The sequence below is a fragment of the Felis catus genome, chromosome B1, assembly GCF_018350175.1.
Source record: "Felis catus isolate Fca126 chromosome B1, F.catus_Fca126_mat1.0, whole genome shotgun sequence".
Taxonomy (NCBI): Eukaryota; Metazoa; Chordata; class Mammalia; order Carnivora; family Felidae; genus Felis; species Felis catus.
The window spans coordinates 88,275,041-88,302,750 of NC_058371.1; the positions used below are offsets into that span (position 1 = coordinate 88,275,041).

The window sequence follows — 27,710 nt, forward strand, 5'->3', positions numbered from 1 at the left end:
CAAAGAATCATCCTGTTTAATATGTAACTGTGCTGAGGTTGAGAAAGTCAGCGTTAAGATAATAAAGAGATACATATCCTATTGATGATGAAGGAGGCAGTGTATAAAACAACAACAACAATTGGGGCACCTGGGTGGCTCAGAAGGTTAAGTGTCTGACTTAGGCTCAAGTCATGATCTCATGGTTGGGAGTTTGAGCCCCATATTGAGCTCTGTGCTGACAGCTCAGAACCTGGACCCTGGAGATTCTTTGTCTCCCTCTCCTTCTGCCCCTCCCCCACTCATGCTCGCTCTCTCTCTCTCTCTCTCTCTTTCTCTGTCTGTCTCTCTGTCTCTGTCTGTCTCTCTCTCTCTAAAAAGTAAACATTAAAAAAATTAAAAACAACAACAACAAATTATAAGTATTCTGAAAGGGATAAGATAAAAAAAAAATCAAGGATATACAGAAAGTAGTTTTCTAAACCACAAGGGACAAAGTTTGTACTTTCTCTGGAAGCTGTAATCTATAAGAATGGCATGAGGGATGGCCTCTATAAATAACTACTTTTTGATGTGACTCACCCTTGGAAATATGATATTGCTTTTCAGAAGTTGTAATATGGAGGAAGATAATAAGTTTTAAAACTGAGATATTTTGCAAGCTCACAGTTCTTAAGTATAATTTTTGAAGTATGTGATGACAAGTCGATGAAAGATCCATGAGCTCTCTTTCAGGAATGAGGGACAAAAATTCAGAAGGCCTATATTAAATCTCACTGATAGACATGCTTCTGATTAGGAATTCGAAAAATTTAATAATTCAAAATCTTGTTTCTATTCCGCAGTGGCTCTTTGTCAGTTTTTTGGGCCATCCAGTAATTGATAATTTTTCTATGCCCTTAACATTTTGGCAGGAAATCTTTGGGTGGGATCTATTTTAAATCTCATGGATGAGTAAGATGACAGGGGGATGGGTAGCAAGGGTTGGTTGGCTCCACTAAAACTGAGTCGTGACAATCCACTCAGGTGTCTGACACAAAGTAGGAAGAGCCTCAGTTAAAACGGACACCTGCTAGGGGCGCCTGGGTGGCTCAGTGGGTTAAGCGCCTGATTTCGGCTAGGGTCGTGATCTTGTGCTTCATGAGCTCGAGCCCCGCATCAGGCTCCGTGCTGACAGCTTGGAGCCTGGAGCCTGCGTCGGATTCTGTGTCTCCCTCTCTCTCTCTGCTCCTCCCCTGCTTACACTCTGTCTCTGTCCCTCTATCAAAAATAAATAAACATTAAAAAAGAAAACAAAAAAAAAATGGACATCTGCTAAAGTGAATTCACTCATGGTTAAGAGCAAGAGGTCTGGATTCAAATCCAAATATAGCCTTTTACTATCTGCTTGCCCTTGGGCAAGTAACTTAACAGAACACCACCTCAATCTCTTATACACTAAAATGGACATGAATAATAGCATCTACTACATAAGGTTTTGTTAAGGAATAAATTAAATAGTATGTGTAAAGTTACTAGATGAAGATCTAATTTATTTTCATAAGTGTTTTTTACCTAGGAACGAAGGGTTAGCTAATGAAAAACTGGTATATTGCAATTTATCCCACTGTAAGATCACATACTCAAAAAGCATATCTCTTCATATGGATTCAAATTAAATTCACACTAAAGCTATTGGATATGTTATTTTAAGAATAGCTAAATGGAGTCTTCTTGGATTTAGCAACATATTTATTAATAATGCAACTAGAAAATATTTTCTAACACATGGAACCAAAAAGATTACCATTAAATAATACCTGTTCTGGAACTGATATAAAGGTGACTTTCAGGACCAAAGGTAGTGTGGTCTCAACTAATTTGAAATGTGTGGCTCTAGGGGTGCCTGGGTGGCTCAGTCAGTTAAGTATCTATCTAACCCTTGATTTTAGCTTAGGTAATGATCTCACGGTTCATGGGTTCAAGCACCAAGTAGGGCTCCACACTGTCAGCGCTGAGCCTGCTTGGGATTCTCTCTCTCCGCCACCCTTCCCTCACTCTCTGCCCCTCCCCCCACATGTTTTCTCTCTCTCTCTCTCAAAACAAATAAATAAACTTAAAAACAATGCATGGCCCTTAAAAAGAATGAGGCAACAGGTAAGTGGACAATGGCACATTCTAATATGGATTCCTCCTTTGTAGAGTCTCCTTACATACATCATGAAGAGTTCTTCTTCCTTTGAATAGAGAACATGAAGTTGCCTAAGTAACAAAAATGTTTTATGAGATGCTTTTTGGAAAGGAATAGGACCTTCCTCACTTAAAGGTAGGATAGGTGATGGTTTGGAGAGCTGTGGGAGAGTTGTCCTGGAGCTCAAGCCAAGAAACATATGAGAAGGAGAAAATCGGGCTATCATGTCTATTCTTGATTTGGGGAGCAATCTCACGCTATTCCTAGCTGAGTTAGAGGAGTTGGATATTTAGTGATTTGAATGCTGATCGTTATCTCTCTTACTCTCTCCATAGTTAGAGAGGGCATGGAAAGTTTACGAACATCTCACATCAAATCTAGAGGCCTGGATCATGCATATCCTTCTTATGATATGGTTGGAGAAAGGGAGATAACTCATTGTTTTCCTTTTGAAAGTAGTCACACTCCTTGGACCCATTATAGAACATTAATTCTTTGGTCTTAGTTTTGCCACTGGCAATTGGAGAATAAGGTCTTGTCTAAAAACTATCTAAAAAGACAGGGAAAGTGGCTAGCAGCGGGAACAATGGGAGATTAGCAGAAAAGGCATATAATCGAAAGTTGTAAGAGGGAAGGCTGGATCAGCAAGGGCAGGAGTTGTGGGTATCGGGTTCTTTGGAGTAAGAGTGTAGGATCACACAGACTGCTGGATACCATACGAGGCCATGTATCTTATTTTAGTGGCTACCTAGTGCATAGACTCATATCTAGGATTAGTGTAAAAGTTCTGACAATGACACAATAATGAAACTAGCACCGATGTAATGGAAGTTCTTTTTCTTTTGGTTTCTTCTGAAATAGAAGGAAAATAAGAATGAGCAGTCACTCTGTGATGAATATAGAACATCGCAAAATCACTTCCCATCTGCTAGCTAAATAGACAAATAACCATTAATCTTTTAAATGATAAAAACAAGAAAATGTAGTACATATATCAAGAAAACTCTTTGACATCTCCTACCAGAAACCCCCAAAATAGGTATTTGTTTAATTTTTAATGCGCTGGTGGCTTTTTTTTTTCTTGTAGTGAACTGAATGCTAAGTCAACATTTAAAAAAAAGAATACAAAAAAAATAGAGAGCAATGGAGAATTTTAAGTTTTTTCTATTTGTACTCTTTAGGAAAGATGTTGTTTCATTGAGAAAAGTGTCTTCAGTTCATGGTTACACTGAGAGTTATAAACAATATTACCATTTTTAAATAAAATACACAAAAGGTTTTACATTATCCCTCTCCTTATGCACAGTATTTTCTAAATTCAGATTTATTAAGGTTTAATTGATACTACTTTCACCCTTTCACATGCATAGTTCTGTTAGTTTTAACAAACCTGTACAGTTGTGTTTTATTTACATTTTAATGCTGATTTCTAGGGTTTTTGGGGAAAAATTGTTAATAAAAGACAAGATCCTAAACTCCCAATATTAAATTTTTTTTTTTTTTAGTGTCTATTTATTTTTGAGACAAAGAGAGAGCAAGCGGGGGAGAGGCAGAGAGAGAGGGAGAGAGAGAATCCCAAGCAGGCTCTGGTCTGACACCACAGAGCCCTGATGCAGGGCTGGAATTCACAAACCTTGAGATCATGACCTGAGCCAAAGCCAGATACTTAACCGACCGAGCCACTCAGGCGTCCCTAAACTCCCAACTTTTAAAATTGGCTAAAGCTTGTTCAAAAATGTTTAAGAGAATTTCAAAATTGAACCTTTAAGAGACTGAATATACATATGCAATCTCTCATCGAGCTGGGGGAAGAAAAATACGTACATGCATACTAACATTAAAATATATGTTCGTAGCACTACCACATAATAGCTAGAAAATGATCTTTCATTATTATTACATTTGACCTAAAAGTTCTAATCATTTTTTAAACACTTGATATCACAGGCATATATTATCAAACATTTTTTTTAATGTTTATTTATTTTTGAGAGAGACAGAGAGAGACAAAGCAAATAGGGGAGGGGCAGGGAAAGAGGAGACACAGAATCCGAAGCAGGCTCCAGGCTCTGAGCTGTCTGCACAGAGCCCAACTCAGGGCTCGAACTCACAAGCCTTGAGATCATGACCTAAGCTGAAGTCGGACGTCCAACCGACTGAGATACCCAGTGCCCCTATCAAACATTTTTATAATCAGTAATTTAGTGTCTTAATTGAATACATGTTGCCCTCTAAGGATAATTGTATCTTGTAACTAAATATCGATTATTTTTTCCCAGTATACTTTAAGTTGATATCTTAAATATTCAGCGCATGTACATATAACTTAAAATAAAATATAAATGTCTTTCATAGCTTAATGGTTTTAAGAAAAGGACACACATTCTTTATTAAGATCCATAAATGATAAAATTGATAAATTTTTCAAATGTTTTAGGTTGGTTGCACAAGAAAATAATAATGATAATGATATGATGCCAGAATAATATCATATATTATGGCAAACTAATAACCTCCAGGGTGTTCAACTTCCATGAAATTCATTTCATATCTCATCTATTATAGAGGATCTGTGAAAAATAGTTGACTATTCCCCTTTTGAGGTATTTGGCATTGCAGGCCTGGCTCCTGAAAGCGAAGAGATTAGATATTGTCATTTTCAAAGGGTAAAATCTGTGAAAGCTGTTTTCTAATTCAAGAAATGTCTGAGCGATAAAAATCCCTTTATGCAAATAACATGGGAGGAACAAAACCCAGTCATTTTTCTCAGCTTTCAGAATAGATATATTCTTTTGTTTTAAGCAGTGCACTTCTCAGGGCAGAGGGGGGCTGCTATTTCTCATACAGACAATCAAAGATATGTGCTCACATATGTGAGGTTTACTATCCTGGGAGTTGTATAGCCCTTTGCAGAGAAGTGTTTTTAATCCTTTCACACCTGTGAAGTACCATTAGAATTTTAAGTCCACTTTGTATTCAGAGTTCTAATTGGTGATGATGAGATTCACATGGAACACCGACACTGTTTGCACTTTATCGTCTTACTTTCCTATTCTTTTAGTTCCCATTGCCTACAATCAGAAGTTAGTAATGGCTCAAAGCCTCCTCTGAAACCCTGAAACAGTGTGCAAAATGTCGCCTGAATGGGCACGTGCATGTGAGAAGCAAAAGTTTTCAGAGGCTCTGTAAAGGAGTTTGCGACCGATATTAAGCACATGCCTTTTAACTGGATGTTTATTTAGAAGGTTTTAAGACCTTCCATATTTTCTCTTCGGCCTGAATTGCCAATTTTATCCTCCATGGAAGGCACCTTCCCTGAAAGGTGTCCCCCATCTGAATATTCCTGGGCTCATGCTGATTCCTTTCTGTTCCATCTTCAACTACACATAGTCTGCACAATCCTCCTGGCCCAGTTTAGGTACCATCACATCCATTCATCGGTGACATTTCTAGGAAAAATTAAACCTCTATGCTCCTATAGCCTCACTTCCCAACTATGGCCCACTTCAGCATTTATGGTTTGTGTTTCTCTCTTATGCACGTCTCATCCCAGTTTGCTATAGCAAATGCTTATGGAGCCTCATTTATATGTATCTTCAAAAGTCTGGTCCTGAGCCTTGCACAGAGTGAGTCACACATATTGAGAAAAATCAAGCTGTGTTCCCAGTGTATTTCAAACCATCTACTTTCCATGCGTTCCATGATGAAAAGGAGGAAAGGAATAAAATAACCATTTAACCAGGACAATCCTTGTTTACCACACTTTCTCAGGGTTTGGTTTTTGTTATTTGTTTGTTTTCTTCATCCAGGAGTTCCTTTTTTTTTTTTTTCCTTCTGCCACTTTCTCCTTTTGATGATGGTATTGGAGAACAAATTTTGTTGAATTCCACTACTTTCTCCTATCTTCTAGTATCTTGTATGGAACAACACAATATTTTTTTTCATAGAAACAACATTTGGCAATATTTTTTTATTCTTTGAATTCAAATATATAACTACAATAGCATACCATAGCATAGCTTTGTTGATTTTATTTCAGAATCTCAGTAGATGTGAGCATGCAAAAAAAAAAAAAAAAAAAAAAAGTACAGAGGTTCTCACCCGTGTGTTACTTTCCTGTCACTTTCAGGACCACTGCTGACCACCGCTGGAAGTTGTGCTCTCTGTGACCCTCTTTATTCTAGCCCTTTCCCATATCACAGGGAAATATTTCATTGGATGATCCCTGAATTTTCTTGGCATAACGAATACTGACTTTTTCCTTAAAATTGTTGATTCTTTTATAAATACCTTAAGTCAAGAATCATAATTTTCCTGTGTCAGAGGTAACATTTGGTTAGGAGGTTATCTCAATATTCTCTCAGATCCTACTAAGATTTACCACTAATGTCCCTCTTTTGATTTTTTAAATTGTTTTTTTATTTATTTTGAGGTAGGGGAAGAGGAGGAGGAGGAGGACGAGGAAGAAAGTGAGAGAGAGAGAGAATGAGAGAGAGAGAGAGAGAGAGAGAGAGAGAGAGAATCCCAAGTAGGGTCCACGCTGTCAGTGCAGAGTCCTATGAGGGGTTGAATCCCACAAACTATAAGATCATGATCTGAGCCGAAATCAAGAGTCAGACACTTAATTGAGCCACCCAGGCGCCCCCATCTCCCTCTTTTGAGAAACTCTTCTTTGAAGTTTACTTCATTTGATTATATTACGAATTATATTCTTGTCTCTCTTCTTTGTTTCTATCTACACATACTCCAATCACTGCCTATCATTCACTGAAAGCTTTGGTACACTGTACTTCGGATTCTTTTGTAGCAAAACTCTTTCTACTACTACATTTCAAAATTTTTGTCTATATGGAGTTCCTCTCAGTACCAACTTCAAAGTTCCTTGACTTTCATTAATAACTATTGCATTAATAACCAGACCCCTATAATTCTAAGATAGTTATAATTCTTAGAACCTGACAAGCTATCATAAAATATCAGTAAAGTCTTGGCCATTTTGCTAAGGCTTAGCATTTATTAAATGGGAATATGGATACTTGCTCTTCCCAACTTTTAGTACTTTAGGGATAAGGAGAACACATAACATGTGGACATACCTTGTATGCATGAAATCTTCATGATTATAAAGTAATATGACTTTGAAAACTATCCTTTATTCCAATATTCACCATCGGGGACATACATGATTTTAGGTGGTCTGTGGGGAACTGTCATTTTTATATCAATGATTATGTGATTTGTGTGTTGACTATACAACCTAGACCCTTTATGTCAAAATTAGACGTCTGATCTGAAAATAATGGTGCATTACTAGTATTGAAATGGCTGGCATTGCCTGGGAGAATTTGGCAGGCTTGAGAACTCTGAAAATCAAAATACTGAATAATACAATCATCTTGATTATCCTTGTCTTCCCTGAGAAAGCAAACAAGCCTTTCTCTGGAAAAAATATTGCAGTATCTCAAAAGCCATATCTAATTGTCATTTGCCTGGTTATCAAATCCAAACTCAATGTGGTTAGGAGTGAGGAAAACAACAGAGTAAGAGAAGTAAAGGGAGTGGTTATTTTAAAATATATAAATTATATTTTATATGTTATGTTACATATATGTATATATACAATTTTGTTTCTTTATGGTTTTAAAAATATGATAGAAATGCATTTATTTAATACATAAAAAATACACGTATTTATTTAATACATGTGGGCTGGGCATGATGCCACTTGCTAGAGACAAAATGCAATGCAAAGCCATTCATAATCACAGACCTCTTAAAATTTAGAAGGTAATGGGAGAGAGATTAGTCAAATAGTCATAAAAACAAATAAAAAAATCACTACTTTGACAAGAGCTAAAATAGAATGAGAATCTGTAATAGGGTAATTTGACTTGATCAGAGAGGTCAGAAATGACTTTGAAAGAGCAAGGCTCCAACTAAAGTATAAAGAACAAATCATCATTAACTAGATATAGAGAAGAGGAAAGGATATCCAGGTAGAGGTAATGATAAATGCAAAGGCCCTGTGATGAGAAATCATAAAGACTACAACAGATTGAATGACATTTAGTGTCCTTCAAAAGCAAGTGAAGGAAAGCAATCATATGAGAAGCTGGAAGGGTGACTAAGGTATGAAACTAATCAAGGCCTTATAAAAGTCCACAATGAAGGGACATTGATTTAATCATCTTTTATTTTGGATTATTGGGGCACTTGTGTGGCTCAGTGGTTAAGCGTCCGACTTTGGCTGAGCTCATGATCTCACGGTTCGGGTTCACGCATCAGTATCTGTGCTGACAGCTCAGAGCCCGGAGCCTGCTTTGGATTCTGTGTCTCTCTCTCTCTACCCGATTCTGCTGTGCTCTCTCGCTCTCTCTCTCTTGCGCTCTCAAAAAATGAATAAAAAATAAAATAATAAAATAAAATAAAATAAAATAAAATAAAATAATGAACTATTTTCATTGGTTATACTTTTTTTCATGTGGCAAATGATTGGGTTTTCCATTTCTTTCTTCCACCACTGTTTTTAGTAATAATATAAAATTTCCTTTTTAAAATTGTTAAGTGGAAATATTAAGTCAGTTTGAACAAAATGCTAGTTTGTAAAAATAATACAGGTAGTGCTCATATGATAAAAATGTACAGGTGTTGCAAGACTACAATTTATGAAACATTGCTGTAGTCTAAATAAAACTTTTTTTTAAGGAAAGATTAAGCTTTTCAGAGACTGTTTATCATCATGTTTGGTATTTTCATTATAATGAATCAAATTTGTTGAAGGAAACTAAAATAATGACAGGGGCACCTGGGTGGCTCAGTCTTTTAAGCGACCTACTTCAGCTCAGGTCATGATCTTATGGTTTGTGAGTTCGAGGCCTGCATCAAGCTCTGTGCTGACAGCTCAGAGCTTGGAGCCCGTTTCGGATTCTGTGTCTCTCTCTTCCTCTTCCTGCTCATGCTCTGTCTCTCTTTCCTTCAAAAATAAATAAACATTAAAACAAATAATGACAATAACACTGACACTGTTTTAAAATATTTGTAAATCATTTGTAAACAGAATGTTTATAGTTCCAGAAATTGTGTATATCTTATGACATATGAAATATAGGACCAGGTATTGATCTTTGTGTTCTCAGAGGCACTTTGTTGCATAGCAGGTATATTCCTATAGAAATATTTGAGGGAGTTCTAATCTGAGGGTCCTGGTTTATGACAAACCTAGAGTAAATTTCATTATGAAGTACTACTGTTAGTTGGGGGTGGGGAGCGTGCTCACAGATTTCTAGACTCTTCTTTCAGGACTAGTGGTTTGAAATAGAATTTTCCAGGCTCAATAAAGATAATCTAAGCAGAGAAAGTAACAATATTGAGAAGAATCTCTTCTGAACTTAACCCTCTCCTTCATGCATTTAGTCTCTTTCTATATTGTGATCCCTAATAATTTATTTAAAATATTTTTAATGTTTATTTATTTTTGAGACAGCGAGAGACAGAGCATGAGTGGGGGAGGGGTAGAGAGAGAGGGAGACACGGAATCCTAATCAGGCTCCAGGCTCTGAGATGTCAGCACAGAGCCTGACACGGGGCTCGAACTCATGAGCAGCGAAATTGTGACCTGAGCCAAAGTTGGACGCCTATTCAACTGAGCCACCCAGGTGCCCCCATTTATTAAAAAAAAATTGGGATGTAAATAACTTATCCTAATTTACCTAGTTCATCACTTGCTGAGTGCCAACTAGGTGCCAGGAACTGTGCTAAATTCTATAAATTCATAATCTTACTTAATCCTTACTGTAAAAGTATGAGGTTGGGATTTTAGTACCCCTTTCTTAAGATAGATCACTGAGAATCAATGAATATCAGTAAATGGCCTAGTCTACATGACTAATTGAGTGCCAAAGCCAGAACTGGGATTGAAACCCAGGAAAATCTAAGAGTATTTGTCTTCCTTACCATTGTGAGATGTCTCTCCTCTCTCTCTGTCTCACACACACACACACACACACACACACACACACGTCTTCAAACCCATGTACACACATATACATTTAAATATGTATAAAGATACTCGTTTAGGCATTCATAAAAATGTAAATATCTGGAAATAACAGAAACAGATGTCTTATAAACTCATTACCTTGGGTGATCAGATGAAAGACATAGAGGAGCTTAATTGATAACGAATATGCTTCAGCTATCATTTACCATTCTACTCTCATGTATTATGGTTTCTCTGGGATCTACTTCCCACCTTTTAACTACACAATATCTAAGCTTTCACTTCTACCAACCAAAGCACAAATATGGGTACCAACAGCCAAAAAAAAATTGGTTGTTGGCATATAAGTCAATTAGAGATTATAAATTCCTAGTACTTTCAGATTGTATGTCAGATTCAGGAAGGACAGTTGCCAGAAAACCACACTGCTTGGAACAAATTCTGAATTACTGGCACTGCATATTGCCATATTGATTTATTGATTAAAACAACAACAATAATCTACAAGCTTAAGTGGCATTTGAAAGAAGCAAACGAATTTTTTGTGCTCCTCATTGTGCAAGTAGGTAGTTTTTTTTTTTTTGTTTTTTGTTTTTTTGTAACTATTACCAGATACTTAATTAACTTTGTAGAAATTATCATTTAGGGTGCTTATCAAAAAAGACTCTAAGGGTTGAAGTGATGCTTTTTTACTGAATTGATTTTGTGTCCATGGGAGGATTCTTAATCAAACCTAGCCATAATACTACCATCACATATTAAACAAATAATTCCTTAATATGATAAAAATTTCCCAACAGTTTTTTTTTCTTTTTTTTTAAAGTTTACTCTGTGGTGCGCCTGGGTGGCTCAGTCGGTTGAGGGTCGGACTTCAGCCCGGGTCACGATCTCGCGGTCTGTGAGTTCGAGCCCCGCATCAGGCTCTGGGCTGATGGCTCAGAGCCTGGAGCCTGTTTCTGATTCTGTGTCTCCCTCTCTCTCTGCCCCTCCCCCGTTCATGCTCTGTCTCTCTCTGTCTCAAGAATAAATAAACGTTAAAAAAAAAAAAAGTTTACTCTGTTTCTCTGAAATGTGAATAAAAAGAAGGGCCATGTTTTATGGTTAATTGAAATATCTTTTAATATGAAGTTCATCACTTCCTCTCAATAATTTTACCAAAAGTTTTCATTGAAGATCCAGGTTATCTTTCCCCTAGTTTCTCACATGCCGGGATTTGTTGATTGTATCCCAACAGTGTCTTCAGGAGTGTCATTCCCTCTATATCCTGTATTTTGGTAATCCAGAGAATGATCAGATTCCTTTTAGGTGGTTTTGGCAAGTTTACTTTCTAAGCAGTGGTGGTTAGTCCCATCAGGAGGCATATAATGTCTCTGGTTGTCTTTTTGTACTTTGTATCAGTAATTGATGATTATTATGTAATTGATGTAATCATCAGTAACTGATGATTATTATGGATAAAATGACGATATTCTAATTTTAACATATATCTTCTTTTATCAGATAGAATACCTCCTTAAAACAGTCTCCATATCAACTCTGATTAACGAGAATCAGAGGTTATTTAGAAAAAGCGGGACAAATCCCAATTGTTTCCCTTTTGGTACAAGACATTTGGTTCTTTAGCATGTTTAAAGGTGATCAATGAATTTTTTTATTGTCATTATGAATTTATGGATTTAAATATTTTTAACGTATTTCAAAACATCAAATGTATTATTCTTAGCAATGCTCAAATGATTCCAGTTTTGGCTACTGAGGGTCTATTCAAGTTTGCTCCTGAGTTGTAGACATTATCCCTCAAGGCTTTGCTGACACTTTTTCTTTCCATTATGACAATATGGTCCAGGGTCATCTTACACACTTCCTACCTCAGACCTAGAAGTAACCATCTGTCCAAGGAACCCTAGGTTGTTTCAATAGAAAACACTATTGAAAGACCACAATTAGGGCATCAAAGGAATTCATCCTTATTGGATTGGTCATTGATTCTAGGTCTTTTCAGTGACCCAAATAGGAAATATATGTATAAATGAGTTTGTGTGATTTCAAAAATATTATATACATATTTATGTCATTTGTTTCATGTTATTTGTATTTTAAAATATTTTAAAATTTAGTTCTGCTTAATAGTGATAAAGTATATTTACATGATTTCAAAGTTGAACATATGCATAGGATGAAGGCAAAGAAATTCAGCTTATATCCTTCTCACTCACCTTCACCCTATTCTCCTCTCCTCCATCAATAAGCTTTCTGAAACTTTGTGGATTATACCTCACAAATGACCTGCAGCGTAGTCTATCTAATTTTCTCCATATCCTGATGGTCACTTCATGGAATGGCTACTCATCCAGCTATGTAGTCTTACACAGGATGGGTTTTTTTTCCCCCGCAGTTTACTCAAACAGTACACAATTGGTAAGTATTTGTGTTTTTTTCTACTTTACATTGAGTGTGTGTGTGTGTGTGTGTGTGTGTATGTGATTATAATAGTGCTGCGATAAGTGGCCTTTTCGAAATAATTTATTTTGTATTATTGTCATTTAGTGACTTGCTTTTTATAAAAATCATTTTAAGGTAGGTAATTACTTCATTCAATAAAGAGAACTATTGGCTAGAAAATGAAGTGCTAAGAATATAATTTTAATTGACCAACTTATAGACTCATTGGTCTAGTCAAATAATTGTAATGCAAACCGGTGAAAGAAATTAGGGCAGAAAGAGAGTAACATCTCTTTACATGTGAACATCTCTTCACATTTAATTGGTCTGAAGCTCAAATCTCAAACCAGTGGCAAAGCCTGTGGTAACTCAGACCACCCCTCAGCATGGCGTCTACCGAAAGTCTTCCCTCAGACTCTTATCTCTAGCTTTCTCACATCATGCCTCTACTTTCATTGTGTTCCTCTATATTTTTTCTTTCTTTTTAACACTCGCCCTTTCTCTTTTCTGTCAATTGTTGTCCATAATACATCATTTAAGAGGAAAATGAATGTTTAATAATTTTAGTCCTTGAGCTATAGAGTGAAGTATCAATTTCACATTACTCAAGTAACTTGGCACACATCAAAGGTATTAAAGAGTCTTTCAGGCACTCCCCCATAGTGATAGGAAAAAAGAAATCTCTTTAACCCTTTAAAACTCTACCCTCTGCCACCCCTGCTCACCTGGCCTGGTTAGATATTTCATCTCCCTTACACAGACTGCCTAATTCAGTTTCCTCAGAAAAGAACTGCACTTAAATACATGTTTTCGATAGGGACATGTGGCTTCCCATTTTGTCTCAGAGAATCTTGTCCCCACTTCGTAACATTTTAAATTATTTAAAGCGTAACATTTGTATTGTAACACATCTATCACCGTTTCTCTTCAGGATTGTCTCTGAATTGGAAGTTCCTTTTTCAGGAAGAGTAAAGGTGACTTTTAAGTCAGATTCACTGGTCTGATTTTCATACTGCTAGAATGCTTGCATGGAAATGCGTCACATCAGTTATGAACCTGTGAGTCCTGACTTCTTCTTGGTCAAAAAGCTACTCATTTTTAGAGAATCACTAAAGCCAGGGTCTTTTTCCAATTTTTTTTTTTTTTTTAAGACAGGCCAGGAAATACTTATAGTTTAATGCTGGCATTTTGTTGTTTTTCTCCTTCCAATATACCATCATTTATACATAATTTGTACTCTTATGTGAATCATAAGAAGACAGTGGATTGTAAAGTAGAAAAAGGTTGAGAGAAAGTCACCTCCCCATATCTTTGTCTCCCTGCATTACGTACCTGCTCACTCTCTCTTCTAGCTCCTGAAGATGACCACGCCCCTTCCCCTTCTGTTTCCAAATTAGGCCCAGCATCCCTTGTGTGGTTCTTCCATGGCTATCCTCGAATCTGCAGGCAGACAAGTAACACAGATTTTGCCACCAAACCAGAAATCAGTTTAGTTGCTTCAATATTTCATGCAAGATACAGAAATAATCTTTAGAGTCAAATTCTTGTTATTAGAAAAGGTCAAATAATTCTCAACTTTCACTGCGTATTACAGCAACCTGGGGAATTTTTCAAAATAGCCAGGAAACAAGGCAAAGCAATTAAGTCAATCTCTGAGGGTGAAAACTAGGCACCAGTAGTTTCAGATGATTCTAATGTCTAACCAAGGAGAGAATGCCTGACCAAGTACCTCTCTAAAGCTCATACACTCTCAGATGAGAAGCCGAGGTAATAAGGTAGGTTGTCATGACCCTGAGCAGAAGAAGGTTTTTTGAATCAATGTCATCCATTCTATAAAACAATCTTTCATCAAAAACCTCATTGATCTGGGGCGCCTGGGTGGCTCAGTCGGTTAAGCGTCCAACTTCGGCTCAGGTCATGATCTCACGGTTTGTGGGTTCGAGCCCCGCGTCGGGCTCTGTGCAGACAGTTCAGAGCCTGGAGCCCGCTTCAGATTCTGTGTCTCCCTCTCTCTCTGCCCCTCCCCTGCTCATGCTCTGTCTCTCTCTGTCTCAAAAATAAATAAAACATTAAATAAAAAACCTCATTGACCAATCTTCTATTTATAATTTAAAAAATAGCTAAGTTAAAACACTATTTTGAGGAATGAAATACAAAATGTCTCCATCTTGTGATTTTTTTTAAATCAGTTAACTGCTACTATTTAAATTAAAAAGTGCTACTATTTACTACTATTTACTACTATTTACTATTTACATCTTCAAGATACAGAATAAAAACTTTAGGAATAATAGTCAACTTCCTTAAGGGATTTGACTGGTGCAGCATTTATAATAGCTATCCTCCAAATCCATTTATACCCCAGTATCCCATTTTATAGAGTTTTACTTTTATCCACATACAAACTTCTTTGATAGGAATTGCCCATATGCCATACAATGCATGGTTGACTTATTTTGCATTTGCTTAACAGCCTTATTCCATGATTTAAGGGGACTTTTGTAAGGGCAAAACAGTCAAACAATATCTTAATAACGTGATGGTTTTAAAAGGGCACTCAAAGGCAAAATGTGAATATAGCATTTTAACATTGATTAGTAACACGGGTATACTGCAGATATTCCACGTACAAACTAAATTTAGCACATCAGTTTTGTTAGAGACATACACAGATTTTTCCTAGGTAAATGTTTCTGTTTTATTTTTTATAAGGAAAGTGATATATTTTTTTCACACATAAAGAATAAAGTAACATTTGTTTATATCTGTATGTATGGTAGAGTTTGAAAATTTGGTTACTTCCAAATCTCATCATGAAAATATTAAAATTTGTATATTTTTAATTTGTGAGAGGTGATACCAGCTGCTTCTTTATGCATTGTATCTGCTCAGAGATTTAACTCATGCGCCTGGGAGCATATGCTTTTTAGAAAACACTTCAGTAAACATTTGGATGTTGTCAAACTTATAACTCTGGAGAGAAAGTGCACTCTATTATTTTAATTATATTTTAGTATGTGGCTGTATGTCATTAGATTTCCTTTAAGAGTTAAATTGATATATGACTATTACATAATTTATAAAAATATGTATGTAAACACACATATCTATATGTGTATGTTTACACTCATATTAAAATCCTTAGAGAAAATATAGTATTTTTGCCATAACAATGACAACCAATTCTTTTTTTTTTTGGCATAATTATTTAACCAATTCCTGAAATTGACTTGATATACTCTTGCTTGTTTTACTTTAGTTACAATAAAACATGACACCTGAAATTCAGGAACATGATTCGCAAAGGTAAGACATAATGTATTACTTTTGAAAATCTAAATATGAATTGATAACATAGGTGCCTGTGTTCTATTATTTTTAACAGTATTCCACACCAGAGACTTCTGCAATACCTAAACTAGAATATAAGTAGTTGGCGTGTGTCCAGTTTCTATAAAGTTCACCTTTTCTGCAGTGCATTAGCAAACAGAAATATGACTACAATCTCATTTATGTTATGGACGTAGGCAAGCATGATAAATAAGGCTTGGTTAACCACACAGCGCAAGACCATGAGGGGAGAGAATCTATAAACAAAGCGTCTTACTGGAGCGGAGCAAATTCTAGAAGGCTCATCCAGAACACAGAAGGGAAGATCCAGTGCAGTGGACAGAACACCAGTGGGTCTGGCAGCAGACCACGATCCGCCATCGGATGAGTTCTTGGCAGCATAACATGAGATCGTTAGTACTTTCATGGGTAGGTGGTGCAAACAATGAGGATTCCAGGGAATATCCCCAAAGGAATGTCAGCCTCACAGAATTTCACCAGCTGATAAAAAGGCAAAAACCAAAAAAGTCTGGAGCAGGATTGAATAATTTGGATTTGGAACGGCAGGAGAATAAAACTAGCAAAACGAAGGAGGCTCTGAAGGTCAACTTTAGAATTGGGACAGTAAGTGCAGAGGACACATCAGGTATAAGAAAGAAGTTCAGTTAGAACCAAGGACCATGCTTAGGGTCAGAGGCAAGAGAGTATCAGTTAGCGGTAGGCACCAACATTCATACATCCCTCCTGATGCAGGACAAGACTGGCTCCAGATACACTGGGGAAGAACTCTAGAGGGTACAAGGGCAAGATTCTAAGGTCTGGGATGGGGAAGAAGAGGGATACAAAAGTTCCACACCAAACAGCATTTCATATGGGCACCAGCATTCAAGAAGTAAATAACATCAATTTTGTTCTCATAAATGCAAGTTTTAGTAGAGTCTGCAACCATGAGTCTACAGAATGAAGAGTCAGGATTGGAGTCCACAGCTTACTGTGAGAGCCAATGTGGACTCTGTAAGCACCAGAGATTTATACTGGACTCTAGTGTACGGAAGGAACTCCAAGCATTTTGTTCTAAGCTGGGAAGAAATTCCAGGTGTGTAAAGTTTCTTAGTAGAGTGCTATCACTTCTATCAAGACAGGATATGAAGAATTCAGATACTCACTTTTATTTTGTCAAGCCAGCCTGGAAACAATGCTTTTTCTGCAGATTCAACTACATATTACCTATCTTCCAAACATGAATTGAATTCTAACAAACCATAAGCGTTAGAGTACCTAGTGTGAGGGTTTTGTTTTTCTCCATTCACATGAGGGTGAGTTTGAATTATATCACATCCTAAACTTCTATTTTACTTTCTCTTGTGTTATACTTGAGAAAATGTGCATTTTGGAGGCAATATAAAATGGTATATAAAGTTAGGTAACTTAAATTTATAGTAATGAATTTATGATCTTAAAGAAAATGTCTTTATTCCTAATGCCAAATTAAATATATCATATAAATATGTATTACATATATAATATAAATATGTATTAAATATGTAATATAAATATTATATATGTATGTATTTAAGGAGGGAGAGAGGGAGTGAGGGTGTGAGGGAGGGAGGGAGAGAGGGAGATGAAATTATATGTTTTGCCTTGTGGAACTCCAAGGAGAAACAGTATAATCAAGATCAGTAAGGTGGTTTCCCCTTACTAAGACAATATAAAGCTCAATAAATAAAAAAAAATGATAGTGATATGACGAATATTATAATCTTCCCAATTGTCATCATTGGAATAAAGTTTTACTTATTGCAGAGAGATAGCTTTGTAAACTTTCCCTTTGGCGAGCTGATTTTTCCATAAAAGTACAAATAGGGCTCCATGGCGTTCACCACACAACACAGCTTCCCTGGCTTTTAACAGCCTAATCATTCTTTTGTTGTTTCAAACAAAGCAGCCTTACTCCATTTGAGCCAGACTGGTTTAATGCTTCTTCTTCAAAATTAAGTTTTATCTTTAAGAGAAGGTACGGTTTTTATATCGCTTAGTAACAAGGAAGGAGGTTTTCTTTTAACCTCTTTGTAGGCTACATGTCAATAGATGACAGATTTGTGCTATTTAAGCTAGAAAGAAGTCATACATTATCACCTCGATCTGGCCCAACATAAACTTGTTAATAACTGCAGTTTATGAATATTTATCATGAGACAAGTGGTTAAAGAGACAGTACATTTTTCATTTTCAGGTAGCATTCCTGATAATTATGCAATTTAACACTGATTAATCAGACTGAGTGAGGCTTTACAAATATGGGCATGCCTGATTTTTGTCTTATCTTTTGTGAATCTTTCCTTCCTTGCATTTCAAAACACTCTGTATGATCTCTACTGGAAAATGCCTCAAGACCCTTTTGGAGACAGAGTTTTAGTCTTGACCAAAGCTTCTCCAGGATACAAAATTGGAGCTGGGATCAATGAGAATAGTTGAAACAACTGTTGTTAACGAATCATAGTTCCTTAACGGAAAATATTAGGAGATCAAACGTAGGCCTTTGAAATAGGATACAGTCTTGAAAGATGTGACACGCCCTTATGAAGTGAACTAAAATTCCACATTCCAGAACCTCAGTTCCTCCCAGGTGTCAGTTTAGGTCCTCAGCCATTTTTCTGCTCCTTGCTCTCCATTCCTAAGGCTTTCCTGTGTGTGATCTATTTTCCTGAGAAAACTTTCCTGTGAGCTGAAAGCCTGAGAACTCTTAAGTTCAGATGAATGATAATGAGCATTGTCAAAGAGGCAGTAAAATTGAGTCCTTGGTTCTGGCTGCTGAGCCAAGAGCCACAGGAGTTAATTGTGCGAATGGTAATGAGACCAGGGAGGCAGCAGATGCTTGCGCGTGCCTTTACAATCCAAATCCCACCAACAAATTCCTCCCACAGAAACTTTGAGGGACATCTTGGCACCCTGGAGATGGAGAGAGACCCAGCCATCGCCACATGCCACCTGCTAGACCCATTGTTAAAAAAAAAAAGCCCATTACAATAACAAAGTTGTTTGCTGTCTTTTGCAATGACTTTATGGCACTGGTTTTACCATGTTTGAGGAATGGAAGGAGAAAGAACATCTGATTCTTTATAGAGAAACATTTGCACCCAGAACAGTTAACGACTTAGGTAGAAAGACTGATGCTCAATATATGATGCATATTCTTCTGATACGCCATGCCCTACCTTCTCCTCTTGTAACTCCCCACCTAGGCTGTTTATTCTAGGGCAGATTTACAAGGCCACATACTTTTGGATGACATTAAGGAAAGGAGACATTTTTGTCCCTACAGAAAAACCAAAAGAAAAAAAAAAGGTTAGGATGTAGAATTGTTATAAATATTCATTTCTTAATAAAAACAAAAACTCTTGATCTTTCTGAATAGCCTTAGCCAAAATGTTCTGTTTTTGTTGATTGAGAGTTGTCGCTCATCAATCATTTAATAATTTTAATTTGTTAGATATCTAGGAATAGGAAGGCCAGCGTGCCCTGGCTTAGGGAAATAAATGACCAGAATGGAGGCAAGCAAAATTGGAAATGATTCTCACATCCTGGGCATTTTAGGGTTGTTTGGCAGTATTTTATACGTAGCAGTTTAGAATTTTCCTTGAGAACAGCAGAACAGCATGAAACATTAAGAAACTCTATTATATACTAGTTACTTTCACTGTTGAGGATGTATATACCTGCTTTGAGAAAACACTGGTCTGCTATTCCTTATAGGAAAAGCCTATTACAATAACAAAGTTGTTGGCTGTCTTTTGCAATGACTTTATGGCACTGGTTTTACCATGATAGAGGAATGGAAGGTGATTTTCAGTCGTGGGATATAGGACTTCCTTCAATGGTGGCTGCAGATGGGGTAAGATTTGTCACGTTTACACTACCGGAAGAGAGAGGCTCAATGTCTCCGTGGAGGTTTAACAAAAGCTGCTTAGGTTCTCACTTTCTGCTCACTGGTTGACCCTCACTATTATAAAAGTAGTTAGTTAGGCTGGAATTTCGGAATTCACTGTGGACAACATTTGATGATCTTGCATTAACAATACAGATTTTTAGGTTGAAATATTTACATGCTCTGTACGTTCATGTCATTATTATCGGTTCAAGTTTTGGCTGTATAAACTCTATGGTGCTGGATTGTTCTGTTTGTCAAAACCCAAGATTCTATAGTAAATAAAAAAAAAACTGTGTTCTTTTCATAATAATAAAATATGTGCTTCTGACTTACCGAGAAGTCAGATATGGAAGCATGTGGGAGCAATATGTAAATGCCAAGAAAGCTGTTTATACTGGGATATGCTCCTGCATAATAATCATAATCCAATTCTAGCAGAAACCTTTTGAATTTAAAACATTGTAGAGTTACAGCAAAACAGAAAGAACCGCAGCAAATGTTGTAGCTGCTGATTATTTGTGAAAAAGCTCAAATATGTTTACTTTTTTTTTTGCACATCAGGGGTTTCTAGAAGTTTAACACTGTCCAGAAAAATCACTTTCAAACAATTTCATTGTGCTTTGGTAAACTACACTGAATAAATATGGGAAGAGGTGAGATTTGCTTTTCCATATTCCTATTACTAGAAGAATCCATTAAAACAGAAATGCACAGCCATTTTGTCTATGAAAGTTTGTATGAAGAAAGTGCATATTATTTTATTATTTCCTTAAGTTAATGTTGGAAATTCAGACATTTGATGTGCAGACTTGATGTGCAGACTGTATTTGCTTCTTAAAATGTAAAGACAGATTTTTTTTATTGTTATTTATTTGGATGGTTAAATTCAGTACTTTTGGCAAAGCAACATACAGCACATTTGCTTGCCTTAAATTATGTTATTTGCTTTGCCAGGAATGTTAGTGTCTTTCATTTACCCTCACAACAGAAAGCAGAGTTTCTAGAAAAGTTTGTCAAAATAAATAATATACTCTTGAGTACTTGAGGTAAGCAGGATATCCAGGTGCACTTTTTATGCCTTCCTCCCAAATTTAGGATTCATTACTTTATACAAAAAAAAAATATATTTGTGGAGAGTGACTTAACACTGGGAAGGCTGAAGACGGTATGAACAATGATGAAACATCAAAGAGCTGATGAGTGGGAAGTGGGTGTCTTTGATCTCAGGTCAGTATCTCTTGTACAGCATTGTGTCTGTCCCCCATTAGCTTTAGCTCAAATACTGGAATGTTCCTGATTATAACACACGTAGGAATCTGAATGTCTACTCTCCTTTTCTCAGTGTCCCAGATTTTTTATTTGCACCTTTAAATGTACAGATAATTCACTTGTGTTTCCTTCTAGATGAGCCTGATCTTAGAGAAATACCACATGGTGGATGAAGATGTCCTAAGGGATCTGAGATTTTTAGAATCAGGAAAATATCACCTCCACCTTTGCCTCCTCTGTTTTCTCCAGTCCTGCCCAAGAATCACTTCAACTAATCTTGTAGTATTGATAATTGTCAAGGATACTATCCAAAGGACAAAGCAGTGATAATATATTTTCATTGCATGGGTTGCAATACGTTTCCATTCACAATTTCCCTTGATGTGTACTGGTATCTTTTCCCATAGCTTCATAGTTTTGAAAACATTAAGAAATTTAAAATGGGACAGGCTTTTTCAATTAATACTTAAAACAAATAAAAAATTATGACTATATGGGAAGATTTTGGAGGCAGTGGCAGATATCAACAATTCAATATCAATTAGATATTAGCTGTGCAAAAGTTTACTTAAACCTGTGAGCCTTAGTTTCTATACCATAAAATTGTTGTAGGATTAATGTGGCAGAAAATACGTGCTTTGCTCTCCACTCAATATCCACTGTCCACTGTACTTTGTTAACCAAGTCTCGATATTTTAGCACTTTGTATGACATGAAGGAGTCACTCCTCTAACCCAGACCTAAAACCTTATTAATCTAGACCAATCACAACAATTCCACTCTCCTTGCTAGAGACTAAAGAAGGCTCATGTGACACAAATCTGACCAATGAGCTTTAAGTGGAAGGCTCCTAGAATATATTTGTTTTCTTTTTTTTTTTTAATTTGAGTATCGTTGACACATAATGTTACAGTAGTTTCAAGTGTATAATTTAATGATTTGGCAAATTGATATGTTATGCTGTGTTCACCACAAGTGTAGCTATCATGGCTATTACAACATCATTGACTGTATTCCTTACACTGTGCCTTTATAATAAGTATTCCCATGACTTATTCATTCCATAACTGGAAGCTTGTATCTCCCTCTCCCTTTCACTCATTCCCACCCCCCCATCTCCCTCCCCTCTCGCAGCCATCAGTTTATTTTCTGTATTTATGGGTCTGATTCTGCTTTTTGTTTGTTTATTCTTTTTTTTTTATAATTCCACTTATGAGTGGAATCCTATGGTATTTGCTTCTCAGTCTCACATTTCATTTAACATAATACCTTCTAGATCTATACTCTCCTCTGGGTGAAAGAAGATCCATAAAAGAAATACTGCCTTTTTGTGATTCAGTTCAGTGGAGAGATATTTCCTGGAAATATAATGACCATCTTGGGAAGGTAAAGGAACCCACACAGGAAGGCTAAGAAGGAGAAGGCAGCATACTGAAGATGAGAGAGCAGAAGTTAGGGAGAAACCTATTTTCCTGATGGCATCACTGGGCTGCTTAAATATTCCACACCAGAAATGCCCTATCTCTGTGTATTTTGTGTTTTGCGATAATAAACTCCTTATTGACACTCTGCATTCTGTTACTGTATTGCATACATTTCTAGCAATTATAAACATTTCATTATTCAGGTTATAGTAAAAATTAAATAAGGAAATACAAACAAAGCGCGTGGCACATAATGGTGTTCAGCAACTATTGCCTTACTGTTACTGTGTTCCAAGATGCTAACGCTTAATCGCTATGTGAAATGCAACTTTTTTCAATGGCATATTTTATGAGTAACTCAATCTAAATGTAAACTCTTAAATTTGCCCTCTTAATTACATTTTTGAGTAGATATTTTCTAAAATGTTTTGCTGCTTTGGGGACAGTGTTTTCTAAAATGCTTTCTTGTTTAAGTGAGAATCTTCTTAGGAAATTAAATTCCTGTAAATAGAGAATATCGGTTAGTTTATTATAAATAAACTCCTCTGGATTCAAAATAGATATTAGATGATAAGAAAGAGGCACCATATTGTCACAAATGGATAGTCTGCTATATGCCTTATAGGAAATTGGCATTATTTTCAAAGAAGCCTTCACAACTCTCCCCAGTTTTATTCCAATTGAAACATTTTCTATAGTATAATTAATACACATTCAGACATTTATCATGGAAAAACTGTGTGCAAACTGTTCATTTTCTTCCTAGGTTGGTAAAGGGGTAGGAAGTATAGACATTTCAGAGGCCAGCCAGATAGCTAGATATCTGTGTCCCAAATCTATAAATCATGTGTTTCCTTGATCTTGTAAAATCTGAATTATTCTTGATAAAAGTTGCTATTTGAGAGAATACCTTGAACCTTTTCTTTTCCTTGTAAAATGAAGCAGCCCACAATGTGATAACGTTGCTCTCTCTTACTGCACCACAAATCCTGGAGTCCTCCTCACTGAAAGTGGCTCACCTGATGGATAGTAACCGTGGACTAAATAATTTCCCACAATTTCTAAGTAAATAAGTAATTGGATGATGAAGTCACAATTAACCTAGCTGAATTTACTAGTAGTACACTTTTGTGCATAACTGATGCTAATAATTCAACAGACATTTATTTAAGCTTATTATGCTATATTAAAGCCTCCTTTCAAAGGGTTGTAATCGAATCTATATATCCAAAATAGCATTCATTTGACTTACAGCACTCAAGTGGATGCTCATCGGTCTAAGTCATATTAGTTACCCTTTATACTTCCAGAAGTGATATCTTAAGAGTAGACATCAGTGTGTATATAGTGGGATGCTCCTAGTTTGAAAAAAGGAAGTTGGATATATTAGATATTTATTGGAGACATCCAGAAGTATTGTACATGAAATGGAAGCATCGAAAAGAAACTTTTTGCCGCGCTTCAATTTCTTTTCTTAATCCTTAGCTAGAAATACTTAAGGATAAATAAGCAGTATACCAAGGTTTACTTTCTCACACCACTGAATGTTGAAGAAATACTGGCATGGAGAACATAAGGTAAACTTATAATTTATATATACTTGGTAGATGCAGAAACACACAACCAGGGATTCCTATGTACATATGTGTATGCAAATGCACATGTATGTGATGACATTGGAAATATTTTCGCCTTCAGGAATAACACTTCACGAAGAATTGCATCTTTTTTTCCAAGTATTTCTCTCCCTAATGCAAAGTGTACTGCCTCAATGGTGGAGGACAGGATGATAAGTGGTATAAAACATGGGATCCAGAGGAAACTTTTATTTCCTTCTCTATGAATTTAGCCAAATCAAGTTTTCTTCCGTCACCTCTATGTATATCTTGAATAAATGGTATCCAACCTCTGGCCCTTTCTGTGGTAATCTTTACCATATGCCACCTGTTTAAATTCCCCGGAGCAGCCAAATCTCACAGCACACAGGATGTGAGTGCCATCTTGTACTTCAGGATTCCTACCACTTCAGACAATGGAGTACTCTCTGGAACAATGTGTCTCGAACTCTAATGTGCATAGGGATTGGCGGAGAATCTTATTAAGATGCAGAATCTGTGTGAGTAGGTCTGGGGTGCTGTCTGAGATTCTGCCTCTCTAACAAATGTGCAGATAATGCCCATGCTGCTGCTCTCTGGACCCTATACTTGTGTGGCAATGCTTTAAACTAAGAAGTGAGACCCAGCTCAGTTAAGGGCTTACCCCACTTCCCTGCAAAGTCCCTCACATCCCCCAAGCAGCAGATTTGGGGCAAAAAAATTAAATACAGGCTTAGTATTCTGCCTCAGTTTTCTGCCCTGAAGAGAAGGCATTTAAGGGACTATCGGTCACACGATTAATTCTAAAATCAACGTTGCTGCCTTCTGGTTTAACTTTGTGATCTGGTCTAGAATTTTGACTTGGCTCCCAGTATGTGCCCATTCTCAGAATACAGGCTCTTAGGTGGCTGTCTTATTCTTTCATTTTAATCTCTAATTTCATAACCTGTCTGGCTGGGGAGGCATGAAGTCCTAAAATAAGCAGGAGCTCACCTACATGGGTCACAGCCAGACTCAGCTGATTACCTGGTGCCAGACCCTAAGTCACTTGGTAGAACTTGGCATGCTACCTTTGGCAGGACCTCCCAAGTACTGATTGCCCACTCAGACAAAACTGACCCAGCATCTGTCACTGCATTTCATGGGCTCCAACTCTTCCCGATCCTCTGTCGATGGCTCGCTCTTGGCACTTGCATAGGTCTGCCTCCAGGTGTGTGGCCCTCCTGTGGGCATTTAATCTATTCAGTTTTGGTCGGAATCTACGAAGTCCATTTCTATTCTACAAGTCTAATCTGAGTTTAGGGCCCATTTTTATTTACCAACCTTTGATCTTATGGTGATAACTTTGTTCCAATAAAGAGTTTATATTGTTCAGTGATTTTTATTATTATATTATTGAATAGATTAGTAAATGGAATACAGGGAATGACATAAAGAGATGTAATATGATTGATAGAAAGTCTAATAGTGCTTTCTAAATGAAAATCTTATTTGACAAGTTTTATCTTTCCTTGTCATTGCCAAGATATCATATCAAATTATATCCTTTTGCTTTCCCAGTATAGTGTGACATGATTCTTTTTTAAACTGTTCATTTCAAACTGTTTGAGAACAGGCAAATACTAGATGTGTGTCTTACCAAATAAAAGAGACAATTAAGCACCTGATAGACCTCTTTTAACTGTATTATTAGATATATTTCTATAGTCAGGGTCTGAAGGCATACTTAGATATATGTGATAGAGCTTTTGGAATTTTCATCAGTGAGCCAGCAAGTTTTCAAAAACATCATAGATCAGTACTATTAGTTTTGTCGATTATGTTTCAAAGGTGACAGTCATAAATCAAAAATGGAGAGCTTCCTCTTTCCAGCATAAAATTATATAAACATCTAAACCAAAAGTTTGAAAAGCAACAAGGATGGCAAATATAATCAACTTTTTTTTTTTTCCTCCAATACATGTTAGGAAGAAAACAGACCCAGAATCTAAGAAAAAGAAACTAATCTTGCTTGTATATTTACTCTTGGCCAATCTCTGTGGGAAGCTCTGATTGTTTAATTCTTCCAAGAATTCTTGATGGTGTATTATTATTACTACCAGAGGATTAGACAGACTCAGGGAAGTTAAATAATTTGTTCAGGGTCACACAGCTAACAACTGGTCTTAAACAGTTCCAAGGTATTAGAATACTTTAACTCTACCAACTTTTTTTCTGGTAAAACTTTAGCTCTTATCTAATTTCCCAAGGTACACAGTAGAGTAATTACTTAGGCTTGTTATGGACATGTGGTGTCAAGCAGGACCAGGAATTCCTCCTACAACACATCTCACGACAAATGCTAGGAGGAATGAGTGTAATGTTATCTTAATCTACAAGAAGATTGTGAGATTTGTATTCTTCTTTTGACGATGGGGAAGATATGACATGCTCAGATGGAAGTGAATATTTATTTCTCTACCTATTCTTTTGCATTTTACATGCTCTAATAAAATGCAAATAACCAAGAATTTAAAAAACAAAAACAAAAACAAAAACAACTCCACATCTGCAGGGCACCTGGGTGGCTCAGTCTGTTAAGCATCCGACTCTTGATTTCAGCTCATGATCTCAGTTTGTGAGCCTGAGCCCCGCGGCTATGCTGACAGCACAGAGCTTGCTTGAGATTCTCTCTCTCTCTCTCTGTCTGCCACTGCCCCCTCTCAAAATAAATAAATAAAACATTTAAAAAACCCCTCCACATCGGATTATAAGAAATTTTAGGACTTTAATTTTGTGTTTCAGTACCAAAAAAGACACTATTCATGCAATGGAGAGACGTTTGAGCTTTGTAGTTGAGTCTTACATTCCCCTGCCTCTTAGTAACAAGGGAAACATTACAGATTTGGAATTATAAAGCTTCATTTTCTTTAAAAAAAGAGTAATCAAAATAAATGGCATAATAAAACTCTTATTAGAAATGACAGGAGGTATTGCAAATGTCAGCTGGTATCTTTTCTTTAGTTTAGCAATTTTTAGCCAACTTGGGCTGAAGTGGTGAAAGGAACATTGGGGGCAGAACATACACAACCAGATGGAAATAACCAAGATTCTCCTCCGGGAGTTAGGAGCCCTTTGTCCTCATGCCTAACATCACTCAGAATTCCTCTAGAAGCAGAGCCATCTCTTCCCTTTGTCAACAAAGGCTACCATCTAGAAGGTGGATGGACTTCAAGGAACATTCAATCCTTCTTCTCTGGGTATCTGAGATGTGATTTTAGAGGGTCTAAACTTCTTCATGACTACTTATTCATGACCTTGTAAAATTCTAGAAGACAGAGAAAGTTCAATCAAATCATCATTAGATGACAACTAACAGACGTTTATCATTTTTCTCCCCTAATACAAACTGTTTGACAAATAGCAAATGACAGGAGAGCAGTGTCTTTTGTTTTGTTTTGTTTTGTTTGTACATTCTTTTCAGGGCTACCAAATAAGGACATTTTGAACTGCTGAAGCTAATCAAAAGTGCAAGATTTATTTCCTATTTTGTACTTTTTGCAAATGAGTTTGGAAACACAGGAGTATATCC

General features: G+C 36.5%; 1 long non-coding RNA gene across 4 annotated transcripts; it reads left to right on the top strand.

The window, feature by feature from the left end:
- The first annotated feature begins 2,151 nt into the window (after nucleotides 1-2,151).
- LOC109499419 lies at nucleotides 2,152-22,691 on the top strand. 4 transcript variants are annotated; one of them, XR_006596753.1, is made up of 8 exons: nucleotides 2,152-2,284; nucleotides 12,398-12,566; nucleotides 13,522-13,648; nucleotides 15,850-15,896; nucleotides 19,677-19,815; nucleotides 20,413-20,504; nucleotides 20,947-21,078; nucleotides 22,397-22,691. It is a non-coding gene; the product is annotated as an uncharacterized LOC109499419 (long non-coding RNA). The 4 variants fall into 4 exon arrangements; XR_006596751.1 differs by lacking the exon at nucleotides 13,522-13,648; XR_006596752.1 differs by lacking the exons at nucleotides 13,522-13,648; nucleotides 22,397-22,691 and adding an exon at nucleotides 21,256-22,377.
- Nucleotides 22,692-27,710: the final 5,019 nt, after the last annotated feature.